This window comes from Schistocerca cancellata, chromosome 5 (assembly GCF_023864275.1).
Source record: "Schistocerca cancellata isolate TAMUIC-IGC-003103 chromosome 5, iqSchCanc2.1, whole genome shotgun sequence".
In the NCBI taxonomy this organism is placed as follows: domain Eukaryota; kingdom Metazoa; phylum Arthropoda; class Insecta; order Orthoptera; family Acrididae; genus Schistocerca; species Schistocerca cancellata.
The window spans coordinates 540,925,106-540,942,564 of record NC_064630.1 but is presented as its reverse complement, the minus strand read 5'-3'; the positions used below and the strand labels follow the sequence as shown (position 1 = coordinate 540,942,564).

General features: G+C 43.5%; 1 non-coding gene across 1 annotated transcript; it reads left to right on the top strand.

Annotated features, from left to right (window-relative positions):
- The first annotated feature begins 16,140 nt into the window (after positions 1–16,140).
- Positions 16,141–16,214, top strand: Trnar-gcg (transfer RNA arginine (anticodon GCG)). Its single transcript has one exon. It is a non-coding gene; the product is annotated as a tRNA-Arg (tRNA).
- The last annotated feature ends 1,245 nt before the right edge of the window (positions 16,215–17,459 follow it).

The window sequence follows — 17,459 nt, the reverse complement described above, 5'->3', positions numbered from 1 at the left end:
GATTATTTCACAGTTAATTAGTTACATAATAGATCGTTTTAGTTCTGATTTTGTATATCATATAGTATGAATATTTGCTTTAGCGCTAATTTTAATCATGTAACGACACCTATTGTGACGTTACAGGTTGATTCGGGAGATGGGATCGAACAACGGGGTCATCGGTCCCATCACATAAGGAAGGAAGGGGAAGTAAGTCAGCCAAGCCGTTTCAAAGGAACCATCCCGGATTTTGCCTGAAGTGATTTACGGAAATCACGGTAATCCTCAATCAGGACGGCCGGACGCGGGATTTAACCGTCGTCCTCCCGAATGCGAGTTTAGTGTGCTAGCTACTGCGCCACCTCACTCAATGGACTCACCAATGAAGACAATTCTACTCCAGTAAAAGCTATTCTAGCCCGAACGCTCCTCTGGAGACATCTCGGACAGTGGTGGGTTACCAGTCTGACTGCCACCCGCCGTACTGCCCGACATGGAGACTCGGCGGAGATAATATGCTCACCAACAGTTATCCAATTCACTGAAGTGGCCACCATCTGCTATACCGATCCGAGAAGGATGTTTAGCGAGATACACAGCGGGAACGCAATGTAATCCAAACCATCTGCGAGCAAATTTTCCGCAACTTTCAGATACTACCTCGTATCAGAAATGTTCAATCTTGTACGATAATGGAGACAGATGGCCTGTTGTTACTAAAAGTATGATGAACTACTGAATTCACTAAAGTGACCCAGGTAAACAAACAGTGCGGGACGGACTGTACACCATCGAAGTAAATAAATTGATTCGATGAGGTAGGTTCTCTTACTTTGTCAACCGATCTCGAATGTGGCCGTAACAGTTGTGCAGGAATAAACGAAATTGGTTTTCGTCTTCCATTATTATCACCCTCACATCTCCTTCTTAATGACTCCTGTTTCTCAAGTTGTTAGTTACGTTACATAGTGGATATAAGAACTATGAATGAAGCACCAGTGATTAAGTTATAAAGAAACTGCAGTCTGTTAGAACGTGGAACGTCTGCAAGAACCTACACTGATGTAACAAATGTCATATAATAGCTCCTAATATCGTGTCGAACCTCCTACTGCCCAGCTTAGTACAGTAACTCAACGTGGCATGCACTTAACAAGTCATTGAAACTCCCCTGTAGAAATATTGAACCCTGCTGCCTCTATAGCCTTCCATAATTGTGGATGTGTTGCCAGCATAGTGTTTTGTACACGAACTGACGTTTCAATTACGTCCCATAACTGAGTGACCAAATCTTTCGCTCCGGTTGTTCAGAATATTCTGCAAACCCCAGTCACAAACAGTTGTGGCACAGTGACTTGTCGCATTGTCATCCATAAAAATTCCATCGTTGTCTGGCAACATGAAGTCCATGAATAGCTGCAAATGGTCTGCAAGTAGCCGAACATAAGCTTTTCCAGTCAATGGACTTCAGTCAGACCAGAGAACCCAGTCCGTTCTCCGTAAACACAGACCTCATCATTATCGAGCCAATAGCAGCTTCGACAGGGCCTTTTGGCTCCACGGGTTTGTGGAGTCTGGGCCACACCCGGACCCTGCCATCAGCTCTCGCCAACTGAAATCGCGATTTATCTGACTACCCTACGGATTAATAGTCGTGTAGGGTCCGGCCGATATGATCATTAGCCAGGGACAGGAGCTGCAGACGATGGCATGCAAAGGGACACATGTCGCTCGTCTGCTGGCACTGCCTTAACACTTGAATTTCACCGCACTGTCGTAAGGATTACGTTCATCATACGTCTCACATTGATTTCTGCGGTTATTTCATGCAGTGTTGCCTGTCTGTTAGCTCTGGCGACTCTACGCAAACAGCCGGCCGAAGTGCCAGAGCGGTTCTAGGCGCTAGTCTGGAACCGCCCAACTGCTACGGTCGGAGGTTCGAATCCTGCCTCGGGCATGGATGTGCGTGATGTCCATAGGTTAGTTAGGTTTAAGTAGTTCTAAGTTCTAGGGGACTGATGACCTCAGAAGTTAAGTCCCATAGTGCTCAGTGCCATTTTGAATCTACGCAAACGTCTTACTGTCGTTCATGAAGTGAAAATTGGAGGGCACTGCGCTATCCCATGTAAGAGGTAATACCTGAAACGAGCTATTCTCGGCATACTCTTGACACTGTGGGTCTCTGAATATTAGAGCCCCTAACGATTTCCGACATTGAATGTCCCATGTGTCTAGCTCCAACAATCTGCGTTCAAAGTCTGTTAATTCCCGTCGTGCGGCCATAATCACTTCTGAAACCTTTACAGAAAAATCAGCTGAGTACAAATCACAGCTCCACCAATGGTACTGCCATCAGTACCCTGTCACCTCAGTACATCTCGTTAAGTAAAGCTGTAGAAGCTACATTCCGTATAGTTTTTGTACTTGGTAGCGTTTTTATGTTTCAAATCCCCATACTGAACGTGTAATGGTATTTTTTCCTTAGACGTTGGACGGCAGGTACTAGATATCATCCTGTTGTTCGTGATAATTTGAGTCAATGACTCCGCTCCTCATGAGCTGTGAGTGGGAGAACTCAGTACCTTCCAGAATTGGTTCCAAAGCCACAAAAATCAGATTTCTTTTATGTTCGACAGTTATTAGCAAGTAACGGTGAAATGGCTTTAGCTGGCGGCAGTGGACTTCGTTATCTCTGCCTATCGATTTGCGCAATGGAAATATTCCACGGCCAGTATTCCAATTTTTTTTATATAGAAGTGCGTCACAGATCTGTTCTGCTTTAAACGAATTCCTCGCTATTTCCACAAGATGCTCAAAGCGGTAAAAATCACGCAGCAGAAACCTAAAAGCATCTGTGAGACAATAATGGTGGAGACAATATTTTATCAGTATATACTATACAATGGCATGAGATCAGTTGCGCTGATTAGGAGGTAAAAGAACTTTTTTTTTATTAAGTGAGTAGGAATATTCAGCTACATCTACCACTGCAATTCCCTTAGGAAAACGCCTGAATAAAGTTTTGTTTCTTTATGATTTCTCTGTTCGTACTATCGCTTGTGGAGACTAAAGAACTGATATCCTTTCAAGTCACCCACTTCTCTTTCGGGAGAAAAGGAGTTGACTGCCTTTCGCGTTCGGAGCATAGATTATATAGAACAAAGATGGGTGTATGCTTTGCAGCCAATTCACACAGGACATGACGAACAAGTCACTGACATTACCGTGTAAATGCACTGCCTCAAATAAGAAGTAAACCATTCAGAAGATATGGTTCAGATGTCAGTGTAATTTGGTATACTTACTCTCATCGAACGGGTAAGTAAATGATAAGAGCTGCAATTCTTTGTGACAGAATGGCAATAAAGCGCTTTGGTGCTGTACATCTTTAGTGTCCTTACCAGGCCTGCTAGGGCGTATCAGAAACGTGAATAGCGGCAGATGTTGGACGATCGGTGCAAAGCACATGGAGATGACACCAACTCCAGTAAGACAGAGTTATCATCACCTGAGAGTATTTCAAAGAGAATTGGTATCCATCTTTCTATTCCCGAACAGACCATGAAAGCCCAACTGTAACGATCGGCCGCCGTGTCGTCCTAGCCCATAGGCATCACTGGATGCCGGTTTGGAGGGGCATGTGGTCAGCACACCGCTCTCCCGGCCGTATGTCAGTTTCCGAGACCGGAGCCGCTACTTCTCAATCAAGTAGCTTCTCAGTTTGCCTCACAACGACTGAGTGCACCCCGCTTGCCAACAGCGTTCAGCAGAGCGGATGGTCACCCATCCAAGCCTAGACCAGCCGGACAGCGCTTATCTTCGGAGATCTGACGGGAACCGGTGTTACCACTGCGGCAATGCCGTTGGCTGACGGAAACTGGTGTTACCACTACGGCAACGCCGTATCCATCTGTCGAGATTGTCGAATCATGCAACAACCGGATTTGTGGGGCTTCCAGATGTAACAATGGGCAGTGCATGCGAATATGGAGGTACGAATATTTGACGTCAAGGTTGCGGTCGACCTCGTCTGACCACCGCAAGGGAGGGTTGACTGTTGCGCACCAACCACATAGTAACCGCTTCTCCTCTGCGCACGCCATTCAAGAACAAGTAATGGACTCCCTCCAACCTTCTGTTTCATGCTGCACCACTGGTCGGATACTAACAGCATCCAGAGTAGAGAATTACCGTCCCATACCCTGGCAGTCGTTAACACCGCAGCTACTGAGCTACTGAGGGAACTGACACCACAAAGGTATTTCACATCCCGCGTATTCAGGTGTTACCTCTCAATTGATTGCATCGTGGTGCTATTCATCACCAGGACGATGTTAGTCAATGCATGACAAGGGTCTCTCTCTGAAATTTCTGGGATTTGGTGAGACTCTACTGTGGTGAGCAAGATTCCAATATCTGCCCCAATGGATAATCTTTGGGGCAGTTCAGATGTCAACTCTGTCCAAGTGGCAGGACACCGACGAAGTCAGAAACTACAGTGGTTTGGGTCAGTGGAATGCAAGCTACAGCGTATATGACTCGGAGCTCTCTTTGAAATAAGGACATTAAGGACCAGTTACAACAGATGTGGACCAGCTTGCCTCAGCGGAGGACACAGCGGCTTCAAGACACCGTCCCCAAACGAATCAGTGGGTGTATCCAGACTAGAATGCGTGCGACGTTATAGTGATAACTGGGTTCATACTGCCTAGATCTTAGTAACTTTAACTCGATTCTGAAATCACTGTAATAGAATTATACACCGTCTCGATCTGTGAAATTTAATTTCGTTTTTTCCTCCCCTTCTGGCTCTTCCACTTTTCTTCTCTTGCAGCGAAAATAAACAAAGACACTTATTCCAGGTACTAATATTTCTTGTCCCAGGCATATCGTCCAGAAATTGATACCACAGCCGCCACTAGTTGCGACCAACGTTTTTGGGAGTTTACCCTTGGCTGTAATATAAATGCCGGAATGGACATACCCACCCAGATACAATGACTGCAAAAAGTCACAACACTAAAAAATTATTAATGTAGGGTAATGAAATTTCGGGAGTACAATTGTCTGAGTAACATACAAGCGATTAAACTGCAGGATCACAGGGTAATACAAGCGCTAGATAAGCCATTGCCACCGTGAAATTCTGGTACGTTAATAACCGGTGTAATCACAGAATGGTGAATGCAAGCATGCAGACGTGCATGAGTGGTGTTTTACAGGCGTCGGATGACAGATTCTTGGACTGGGTTCCTTGCCAGTAGCATTTCTCCGCTCAGTGCTGTTTGTGGATGATGCTGGAGATGCCATTTGATTATGTATAGACTGCAGAAGGAACCGGTGATTAAGCAAGTCAAGGCAACAAATCCTGTCTCAATAGCGGTATGTGGTCGAACGTTATCCTGTTGGAAAACATCCTCCGGAACGCTGTTTGTGAATGGCAGCACAACAGGTCAATCACCAGACTGACATACAAACTTTGCAGTCATGATGTGTGGGATAACCTCGAGAGATCTGCTGTTACACGAAATCGTACTCCACACTATAACTCCAGGTATAGGCCCAGTGTCTCTAGCACGCAGACAGTTTGGTTGCAGGATCTCAACTGGCCCCCTTCTAATCAACACTCGCCCGCCAGTGAGCTCTCGCTTGACACCACTAAAGTTGCAAATGGCTCTGGTTTGTGTCAGCAGAATGCATACTACAGAGCATAGGACTCGGAGCTGGCCTTGAAGTAAGCGATTTGTAACAGTTCGTTATGTCACTGTGGTGCCAACTGCTACTCAGTTTGCTGCTGCAGGTGCATACTACGCGCAAGAGGTATACGCCGAACACGATGGTCCTCCCTCACGTTAGTGCCATGTGGCCGTGCGGAGGCCGTTCTGCCGGCCGGAGTGGCCGTGCGGTTCTAGGCGCTACAGTCTGGAACCGCAAGACCGCTACGGTCGCAGCTTCGAATCCTGCCTCGGGCATGGATGTGTGTGATGTCCTTAGGTTAGTTAGGTTTAAGTAGTTATAAGTTCTAGGGGACTGATGACCTCAGATGTAAAGTCTCATAGTGCTCAGAGCCATTTGAGGCCGTTCTTGTACATTCTCATGACCACCGCTGCCAGCAGTCATGTCATTGGCTACATTCCTGCCACATCTTTCTGCAATATCGTGGCCCGCATCTCGTGGTCGTGCGGCAGCGTTCTCGCTTCCCACGCCCGGGTTCCCGGGTTCGATTCCCGGCGGGGTCAGGGATTTTCTCTGCCTCGTGATGGCTGGGTGTTGTGTGCTGTCCTTAGGTTAGTTAGGTTTAAGTAGTTCTAAGTTCTAGGGGACTGATGACCATCGATGTTAAGTCCCATAGTGCTCAGAGCCATTTGAACCATTTTTTTGCAATATCGTGAAGAAACATCCAGCTTCTCTTGACCATATTAAACGATCTCGATGAAACTCGATGACTTGCTGATAAAGGCTTCTTTGTCGGCTTAAAGGAATTCTTGATAAACATCAACTTACAACAATCTCAAACGTAAATAACGCTCACCACTCTTACAGCGTGCATTTAAAGAAAACCTGATTTGTATTCTCATAGAGGATGTTAGTCTCCAGATGTATCTCTGTAATGTCTACTGAGTAAACCCCGTTTGTGAATGATTCTTGCATCGAAATACCGTGTCCGATACCGAACAATGAAAAGTAGCAACAACACTGATTCTAGACATCCTTTTTCGACACAGTTAAAGGATAGTTTTGAAAACGCTACTTAGCTAACCAAAAGTAATCGGAGGTAACTTTAATCTCCTGTCTATTGCTTTTGCTACCCACGCAAACACTGTCTTGATCAAACATAAATCTAAAAACTAATCAGCTGGTTCGGTGGCGTCATTGTGAATTTAGACTACCTTCGTGTGGATATATTGATAACACGCTACTTTCGTCGTACAACTGTTAATTGACACGATGCTTCCTATATTGTTTCAATAATATTTCCATTCGTAGTTTGTCATTTTCTGCTCTTCAGGCATATGCACTATCGAAGCACTCCTATGTAACGTGGGATTCACCGCTAAAAGTCACGGCAGAATACTCACCAGGGAAAACGACATGTTGGGAAGACATCAAGTGTGCGGCCAGTTACAGAATATCAGTGTTCTGGTTTGATGCGGCAGAATAGAAATAAGCCCCTCACATGTCCTCCATTTCCAGGAAAATGGGAACAGTTACAAACAACCTATGGTAACACACAGGCGGGAACGAATACAAAGAACCTATGTTGCACTGGACACTGGCTGTCGTCACATTCGGTTGCCACAAACGTTCGTTAGGTTGCGGGTATTTCATTTTCATCAATGTAAAACACCAAATCCGGAAGGGTATGTACACATTTTGCAACAATGTGTACTGCGTACTGCAGAGGAACACTCCGAGACGGTGGATTGTGTGTATGAGCATGACACCCTGTCATAAGCAGCATCTGTGAGGAAGTGGTTTGTGGACAATGACATTCCTGAAACGGGCTAGACCTGAACACAGTAGATGACCTCTGGGGTGAGTTAAGGCAAAGAAGCCGCACCAGACCCCAGCGTCCGACATCACTACAGTCTCTGGTATCACCTCTTGAGGGACCAGGGGCTGCCATAACTCCACATACATTAAAACAGAATGAGATTTTCACTCTGCAGCGGAGTGTGCGCTGATATGAAACTTCCTGGCAGATTAAAACTGTGTGCCCGACCGAGACTCGAACTCGGGACCTATTGCCTTTCGCGGGCAAGCGCTCTACCATCTGAGCTACCGAAGCACGACTCACGCCCGGTCCCGAGTTCGAGTCTCGGTCGGGCACACAGTTTTAATCTGCCAGGAAGTTTCATATCAGCGCACACTTCGCTGCAGAGTGAAAATCTCATTCTGGAAACATCCCCCAGGCTGTGGCTAAGCCATGTCTCCGCAATATCCTTTCTTTCAGGAGTGCTAGTTCTGCAAGGTTCGCAGGAGAGCTTCTGTAAAGTTTGGAAGGTAGGAGACGAGGTACTGGCAGAAGTAAAGCTGTGAGTACCGGGCGTGAGTCGTGCTTCGGTAGCTCAGATGGTAGAGCGCTTGCCCGCGAAAGGCATAGGTCCCGAGTTCGAGTCTCGGTCGGGCACACAGTTTTAATCTGCCAGGAAGTTTTACATTAAAACACCTTAGTGAAAGTGTTCCCAGCAGACTTCCAACCGTCAAGAAGGCGAATGGTGCATACACGCCATATTAATGTACAGTAGCAGATTTTCGGAACCTTGTGACCAGGTAGTATATTACAATGTCCTCAGTCACAAGAAGATATTTTAGATACGTTCCATTAAATCGTACTACTTCTTCAGTTTCTCAATTTGAAGACTTGAAAACTCCATGTAGAACTATTAAAATAGTTGTGGTGATGTGGATCCTTCTTGCCTTTAATTTCAGAGTACCCTGATGAAGTTCAGTTCATCTTGAGATTTATCGTTGTAGAAACTAACTGTTTGTTTTCGACTTTGCTTGAATAATAAATACATTTTGAGGTGTCTTGTTGATATTTAGGAAAATACCACAGAAGCTGTTCGTTCAGGCGTATTTATCAAGCCAGAGCTTGTTTTATTCTGTATGAACTTCCTCAGGTGTCCTCCACTTCAACAACACATAAATTTTGATGAAAGTTACTACAACATGTACATAATGTATGATCAGTAACAGTCAAGGCAAGTATTTACCAACAGTCTTTGTAAATAAGGCTGACAAAGACATGGAACTGTGCTGGTGACATGATTTAAAATTTTTAATCGGCCGATAAAATACAGAAAGGTGCAGAACGGAATACCGCAAGTACTGTGTCTTACTTGCGTGACTGTGATTGGAATAAACACAGCCAGCAGTATGCAGTGAGTGCAGGAAACAACGCTGTTCTGGGCTGGCCAGCGCCCTTCATTGAAAGAAGGAAACTCGTAAGTATCCTTTTTAGCATCTATCGAGGGAGGCATATCGACTGTAGTTTAAAACTAAGGTAAGGATTTTAAGTGTGTGAGAGTATAACGTAGTAAGTACGCGCATATACAAAGCCAGCTTAAAAGGGAATTATAATGTTACTTACACCATGTACATATGAAATAAACCTATAGTGGAACTAATTACAGACTTCATAGTATAGTGCAGAGGAGACCTACAATAATACTACAATTTTACAGTAACTGCATGAGACCAAACGTATATCAGAACAATTATACACAACGTAAGAGAAACAAAAATAGTGGTAACACAACAAGACAATGGTGAAGGGTGTGTAAAACATTGCTTACAAAAAGTCGTATCATCACTGCACACGAAAAACAGTGAGTAAATGTGATTATACAGCGTGAGCGGCATTGACGGATTTAAAAACCGTGTTTACAAAGAATTAAATTGTCGTTACATACTAAAACAGTTGAATTACCTCTTAAATGCATTTAGCCATGTGTTGTTAACAACAAAATTAGATCAGGACAACTATGTGCAATATCGGAGAAATCAAAAGTGGTTTCTCAGTTTACACGAATATCACTGGGTTTACTTTATTTTACACAGAAATACATTCTGTGGCTCGTGTCGCTTCCTATCTGCTGCAGTAACCCTGATATTCCAGCACAGCTTGTCGTCTGCAATTTTGTTGCTGGTGCTACTGGCTGCCACTTTGTCAAAACTTAAACAACATTCGCAACCCGCACAGTTTCACTGCTTATGACACATACACCTGTTCTGCGATCTTGTTTTACGCCTCTCTGAAATATAGCTCATTTCCCTAGCCAAGAACTGCAGCGACAAAAGCGGATACGACTCCGTCGACGCCGTCTATTTACATTCTCACAAAATATTTCAAAATATGTTACCTGGGAGGAATTCTTACTCATGGAGCAATTGGAAATGAATTCTCCAAACGTTGAATAGGTTTCGGTATCGTTTACTTGTAATAGCATTTACATTTGTGTGTCAGCAGACAAAATTTATTAGTTTATTTACTTACTACAGTACGTGCTTTCCTAGGTCGTTTACTAGCTTATATCTGTGAAAATTATTAGCAGTTTAGTCTTCATTTATAATGAAATTTTCACTCAACAGCGGAGTGTGCGCTGATATGGAACTTCCTGGCAGATTAAAACTGTGTGGCGGACCGAGAATCGAAGTCGGGACCTTTGCCTTTCGCGGGCAAGTGGTCTACCAACTGAGGTACCCCGAGAAGAGTGAAAGTACTCAGCGCTCCGTCAAGTGTTTGTTTAGTCAGTTACATTACGTCACAGAAATACGCAGTTAACTAAAGTGATGTACACGGTACAGAGCCTTTTACTAAAATATTCAGAGTGCCCACGTTGCAATACGAGTCAAGATAAGTGTGCCACATGCTAAACTGTATCTCGCGCAGTACTCATGAAGCATACAATAAAGAATAAATTTTTGGTAATACTTGGTCACTATGAAGGTTCAGTTAAATGTACGAACAGGAATACTATCTCAATGCAAAGCGCGTGACACATATCTTCTTCTTATTCACGTCACGTATTAAGAAAATTGCCTATTACGGTATCCATCACTTGTCAATAGCACTCAACACTTCGTGCGAGTAAAGAGCTAGTAGCGTTTCACAAGAACGATTTTTTTCTAAATCCATATTGACTGTGTGTCAATGGACCCTTTTCTTCCAGGAAATTCATAATGTTCGAACACAATATATGTTCAAAATTTCTGCTGCAATTCTGTGTTATTGATATGGGAGTGTAATTTAGTTTATTACTCCTACAACTTTTCTTGAATATTGGTGTGACCAGTGCAACTTTCCAGTCTTTGGGTACGGATCTTTCGTCGAGTGAACGATTGTATATGACTCTTAAGTACGGAGCTATTGCATCAGCATACTCTGAAAAGAACCTAACTGGTACCTAATCTGGACCGGAAGACTTGCATTTCTTAAGTGACTTATGTTGCTTCACTACTCCGAGGATACCTACTTCTACATTACTCAAGTTTGCATTTGTTCTTGATTCGAATTATGGAATATGTATTTCGTCTTCTTTAGTGAAGGCTCTGTTTAGTAACTCTGCTTTGGCAGCACTGTCTTCATTGCTATCACGCAGAGAAGGCATTGATTGAGTCTTGCCGCTAGCATACTTCACATACGACCAGAATCTCTTTGTATTTTCTGCCAGGTTTCGAGACAAAGTTGCATTGTGTAAACTGTTACAAACATCTCGCATTGAAGTCCGTGCTAAATCTCGAGATTCTGTAAAAGATAACCAATCTTGGAGATTTGGTGTCCGTTTAAATCTGACATGTCTTTTTCGTCGTTTCTGCAACAGTGTTGTTACCGGTTTTTTCGTGAGAAGCAGGATCAGATCCGTCTTTTGTTAATTTATTTGGTATAGCTCTCTCAATTGCTTCCGACACTATTACTTTGAACTGAAGCCACATCTGCTCTGCACATACATTGTTAATGTGAAAGGAGTTGAGATTGTCTCTCAGGAAGGCGTCAAGCGAATTTTTATCTGCTTCTCTGAATAGGTACATATTTCGTTTATTTTTGGAGCATTTGGCGGTTAGAATATTCAGTCTCGCTACGACAACCCTGTGTTGACTCATTCCTGTACCCGATGCTCGTTACTAGCACATGATTATTTGCCGGTCAAGTGTGTTTTCATAGCCAGTTACTGTTCGCGTGGGCTCAAGAACTACTCGAAATAATTTTCAGAGAATGCTTATAGCACAATTTCGGATGATGTTTAATAAGTACCTCCGGAATTAAACATGTATTTTCGCCAGCGTATCGGGGGTAAATTAAAGGTAACGGGGTGAGTGGGATAGATGTTTGAAATCAAACTGAAGTTTTCTTTGAACCTTTCAGCAATTGTATCATCTGAATTGAGAGGTCGGTAAAATGATCGAATTGACATTTTATTCCGGTTGCCAGGAATGAGCTCTGCACTCACGAATTCACAGGAAATTTCTACTTTAATTTCGTAACAACATAAACTATATCTAGCAGCAACAAACATACCACCGCCAACAATCGTTTCGGAACACCGTTAGCTTCTTCGCAAAAATTACGGCTGAATTTATCTCCAGCTTTAGACAGCCTACGGTACCTATAACGATTTGACCATCAGCGCTTTTCACCAGCGCTTCGAGCTATGGTACTCTCCCAACACAGCTACGACAATTTACAACTCTTATAACTATGATTCCTGCCTCTACATTCTCCCTGTGTTCGGCTGCACCCGTTGAGACTGATGTCCTTTTCGTGTTTTTCCGAGACCCTGTAACCTAAAAAAACCGCCCAGTCCACGCCACACATCTCCTGCTACCCGTGTAGCCCCGTCATGGGTGTAGTGGACTCTTGACCTTTTCAGAGGAGCCCGAAACCCAACCACCCTATTGCGCAAGTCGAGGAATCTGCAGCCTACACAATCTCAGAACCACATCAGTCTCTGATTCAACACTTGGTTTGTTGATGTTGTCCATGCTTCACTTCCATAAGCAAGTGTCTGTACTGCTGTTTCCTTCACAAATCTTCAAGTGGGTTTCTTTCCTGTCTTTATTTTGCGGACCTTTTACGGTGGTTCTACATATGTAACACTTGCTTCCAGATTTTATTATTGAAGACTATTTTTAACATTACTGGTTGTCTGCCTTGAAATCATATCACATTCGTTTTATCTACCGCCAATGTTTGGTTGTAATTTGAGGCTACATGTTCCAACATATAAATTCCCAGTTCAGGGTCATCTTCAATGTCTGTTATCAGAGGTAGGTCATCGGCATATGAAACTGCATTTAGTCTAGTGACACTACCTGAAAGAACTCCAGTTACGTTCAACAATTTCCACTTGCTGATAACCTCGTACATACACTGAAGAGCCAAAGAAACTGGTACACCCGCCTAATATCGTGAAGGGCCCCCGCGAGCACCCTGAAGCGCTGCAACACGGCATGGCATGGACTCAACTAACGTCTGAAGTACTACTGGATGGAATAGTCACCATGAATCCTGCAGGGATATCCGTGAATCCGTAAGAGTACGAGGAGATGGAGGTCTTGTAAGTAGGCTGTTTATATTTTCTTATTGGCAACGTTACGTAGCGCTCTGTATGAAAATCACTGGCTGTGCTGTGTGCAGTCTGTGGCTAGTTTGCATTGTTGTCTGCCATTGTAGTGTTGGGCAGCGGCAGCTGGATGTGAACAGCGCGTAGCGTTGCGCAGTTGGAGGTGAGCCGCCAGCAGTGGTGGATATGGGGAGAGAGATGGCGGAGTTTCGAAGTTTGTAATACTGGATATCATATATTATGACTATTAAGGTAAATACATTGTTTGTTCTCTATTAAAATCTTTCATTTGCTAACTATCCCTATCAGTAGTTCGTGCCTTCCGTAGTTTGAATCTTTTATTTAGCTGGCAGTAGTGGCGCTCGCTGTATTGCAGTAGTTCGAGTAATGAAGATTTTTGTGAGGTAAGTGATTTGTGAAAGGTATAGATTAATGTTAGTCGGGGCCATTCTTTTGTAGGGAATTTTGAAAGTCAGATTGCGTTGCGCAAAAAATATTGTGTGTCAGTTTAAGCACAGTCGTGTATAAATTGTTCAAAGGGGACGTTTCAATCTCTTGTGTACAGCACGTTGCAAGGTAGCCCACATATGCTCAATAATGTTCGTGTCTGGGATGTTTGATGGCCATCGGAAGTGTTTAGCTCAGAAGAGAGTCCCTGGAGCCACTCTGCAGCAATTCTGGACGTCTGGGGTATCGCACAGTGCTGCTGGAACTGCCGAAGTTCATCGGAATGCACAATGGACATGAATGGACATGAATGATCAGACAGCATGATTACGTAAGTGTCACCTGTCAGAGTGGTATCTAGACGTATTATGGGTCCCATATCACCCCAAATGCACACGCTCCACACTATTATAGAACCTCCACCGGCTTGAACCGTCCCATGCTGAGAAGGCAATTTGTTTGGATTCATCAGGTTGTCTCCATACCTGTTCAAGTCCATCTGCTTGACGCAATTTGAACGAGACTCGTCCGACCAGGCAACATGTTTCCAGTCATAACAGTCAATGTCGGTGTTGACGGGCCAATGTGAGGCGTAAAGGTTTGTGTCACGCAGTCATCAAGGGTACACGAGAGGGCCTTCGCCTTGGAAATCCAATATCGATGATGTTTCGTTGAATGGTTCGCACTCTGACACTTGTTGACGGCCCAGAATTGAGATCTGCAGCAGTTTGCGCAAGGGTTGCACTTCTGTCACGTTGAACAGTTCTCTTCAGTCGTCGTTGGTCCTGTTCATGCAGAATCCTTTTCAGGCCGCAGCGATGTCAGAGATTTGACGTTTTACCAGATTCCTCATATTCACGGTACACTCGTGAAATGGTCGTATGGAAAAATCCCCACTTTGCTGGCTTACCTACACTGCCTTGTTGTTATCTGTGGGAGAGCACAGTCATGTAGAATTTTTGAAAGAAATTTCCGCCATGTGACAGTAAATTGTTTATTTATTTCACAGAACGATGGGTTCGGCTTTATAGCCATTCTCAACTGGATGTTGAAATATTACAAAAGATTTGAACCGTCTATATGACATGTCATCGTCGAAGAAACTTGTCTTATAGACAAGTGGTCAGCATCCTACTCCTCTCCGCATTGATTCATCTGCACGATTCTCAATAATTTCAGTTTACTCTTCGTCACTAATAGATTATGATATGAGTATATATTATTTGCTTCTGGGTATGCCTCATAATCTAATATCTCATTTCGAAAATTTTGTCAGACCATGATGTAATCCAAGAGGTATGTTCCTATGTCTCCAAGCCTTTAAGGAGTATTCTTCCTCCTTTTGTGATGTTTAAGCCGTGTATTCGCCATTATTACTTGTAATATATTGCACAAATCAATTAGTCTTTCTTCACTCCCGTTCCTACTTCCAAACCCATATTCTACTGTAGCTCTGATTTCTATTCCTTATCCCTACTAGCACTTTCAAATCTCTAATGATTAGTAGGTTACGATCATATTTTACATATCAAGTTAACCGTTCAATATCCTTACATACTTTCTCTGTCTCTTGTTTTTGACGTCGACATGTATGGTTCAAATGGCTCTGAGCACTATGCGACTTAAATTCTGAGGTCATCAGTCGCCTATAATTTAGAACTAATTAAAACAAACTTACCTAAGGACATCACACACATCCATGCCCGAGACAGGATTCGAACCTGCGATCGTAGCGGTCGCTCGGCTCCAGACTGCAGCGCCTAGAACCGCACGGCCACTCCGGCAGGCCGTCGACATGTATACCTGCACTATTGTTTCTGGAGTACATTTACTGTCTGTTTGATTACAATAGCTCTATCGTTCTGCTCTATATTTTTGTTTATAACAATTACTATTTCCGTTAAACAGTTGTCTGCCACCGTTGATATTATCCTATATTCGTTTACCTTCGATCCATTTTACTTCATTCATACGTAATTTATCTAGACTGAGTCTAAGAATTTCCCTTTTCATACTTTGTAGCTTCCGTACCACGCTCAGAAATCAGATATTTGACGCCCCGATTCATAGAACGTTTCCCACTCGTTGTTAACCCCAACTTTTTCTCGTGGTCACCTTTACCTTGGCAGTCTCTTCCTGGAGGGCCGAAAGGGGGACTAATTTGGAATCTCTTGCTGATAGAGGGGTTATAACACTTTGTCAATTCCAGATCACATGACCTGTAAATAAACATTGTATCCTTAGTGCAGTGGTTTCCATAGGGTTATTAATTCTCATGCCGTTGATCTTTGCTGATTCTTGCCCTTTGGAGGTAGTTTCCCATTCTGTTAGGAAAGGCTGTGGACAGAACAAGGGTGGCTTCTTTCCGCCTCAAGTCCTCTCCTGCCATTTATGATGACTCTTTCCCAAATTTTCGAATGGCTGGAGTCGATCCCGGTATCCATGTCATGCGATTAGTAGTCAAAGACGCTCCCACTAGATCATGTGGTACTAGACGTACTTAGTCCTGTATGAATGGAAAGCTGGTATAGTTTCTCGTATGAGCACTAGTTCTGCAAGGTTCGCAGGAGAGCTTCTGTAAAGTTTGGAAGGTAGGAGACGAGGTACTGGCAGAAGTAAAGCTGTGAGTACCGGTCGTGAGTCGTGCTCCGGTAGCTCAGTTGGTAGAGCACTTGCCTGCGAAGGCAAAGGTCCCGAGTTCGAGTCTCGGTCGGGCAGTTTTAACCTGCCAGGAAGTTTCATATCAGCGCACACTCCGCTGCAGAGTGAAAATCTCATTCTGGATCATGAAAGAAAGTTGTATACACCGAAGAAGGCTGGAGGTACTAGAAGGTATCAGATAGATTATATAATGGTAAGACAGAGATTTAGCAACCAGGTTTAAAACTGTAAGACATTTCCAAGCTCAGATGTGGACTCTGACAACAATCTATTTATTATGAACTGTAGATTATAACTGAAGAAACTGCAGGAAGGTGGGAATTTAAGGATATGGGATCTGGATAAACTGACTAAAACCAGAGGTTGTACAGAGTTGCAGGGAGAGCATAAGGGAACAATTGACAGGAATGGGGGAAAGAAATATAGCAGAAGAAGACTGGGTAGCTTTGAGGGATGAAGTAGTGAATGCAGCAGAGGATCCAGTAGGTAAAAAGACGATCGCTAGTAGAAATCCTTGGGTAACAGAAGAAATATTGAAATTAATTGATGAAAGGAGAAAATATAAAAATGCAGTAAATGAAGCAGGCAGAAAGGGATACAAACGTCTCAAAAATGAGATCGACAGGAAGAGCAAACTGGCTAAGCAGGGATGGCTAGAGAACAAATGTAAGGATGTAGAGGCTTATCTCACTAGGGGTAAGATAGATACTGCCTACAGGAAAATTAAAGAGGCCTTTGGAGAAAAGAGAACCACTTGTATGAATATCAAGACCTCAGATGGAAACCCAGTTCTAAGCAAAGAAGAGAAAGCAGAACGGTAGAAGGAAGTATATAGAGTGTCTATACAAGGACGATGTATTGAGGACAATATTACGAAAATGGAAGAGGATGTCAATGAAGATGAAATGGGAGATATTATACTGCGTGAAGAGTTTGACAGAGCACTGAAAGACCTAAGTCAAAACAAAGCCCCGAGAGTAGACAACATTCCATTAGAGCTACTGATAGCCTTGGGAGATCCAGCCCTAACAACACTGTACCAACTGATGAGCCAGATGTATGACACAGGCGATATACCCTCAGACTTCAAGAAGAATATAATAATTCTAATCCCAAAGAAAACAGGTGTTGACAGATGTGAAAATTACCGAAATATCAGTTTAATAAGTCACAGCTGCAAAACACTAATGGGAATTCTTTACCGACGAATGGAAAAACTGATAGAAGCCAACCTCGGGGAAGAGCAGTTTGGATTCCGTAGAAATGTTGGAACACGTGAGGCAATACTGACCTTAGGACTTA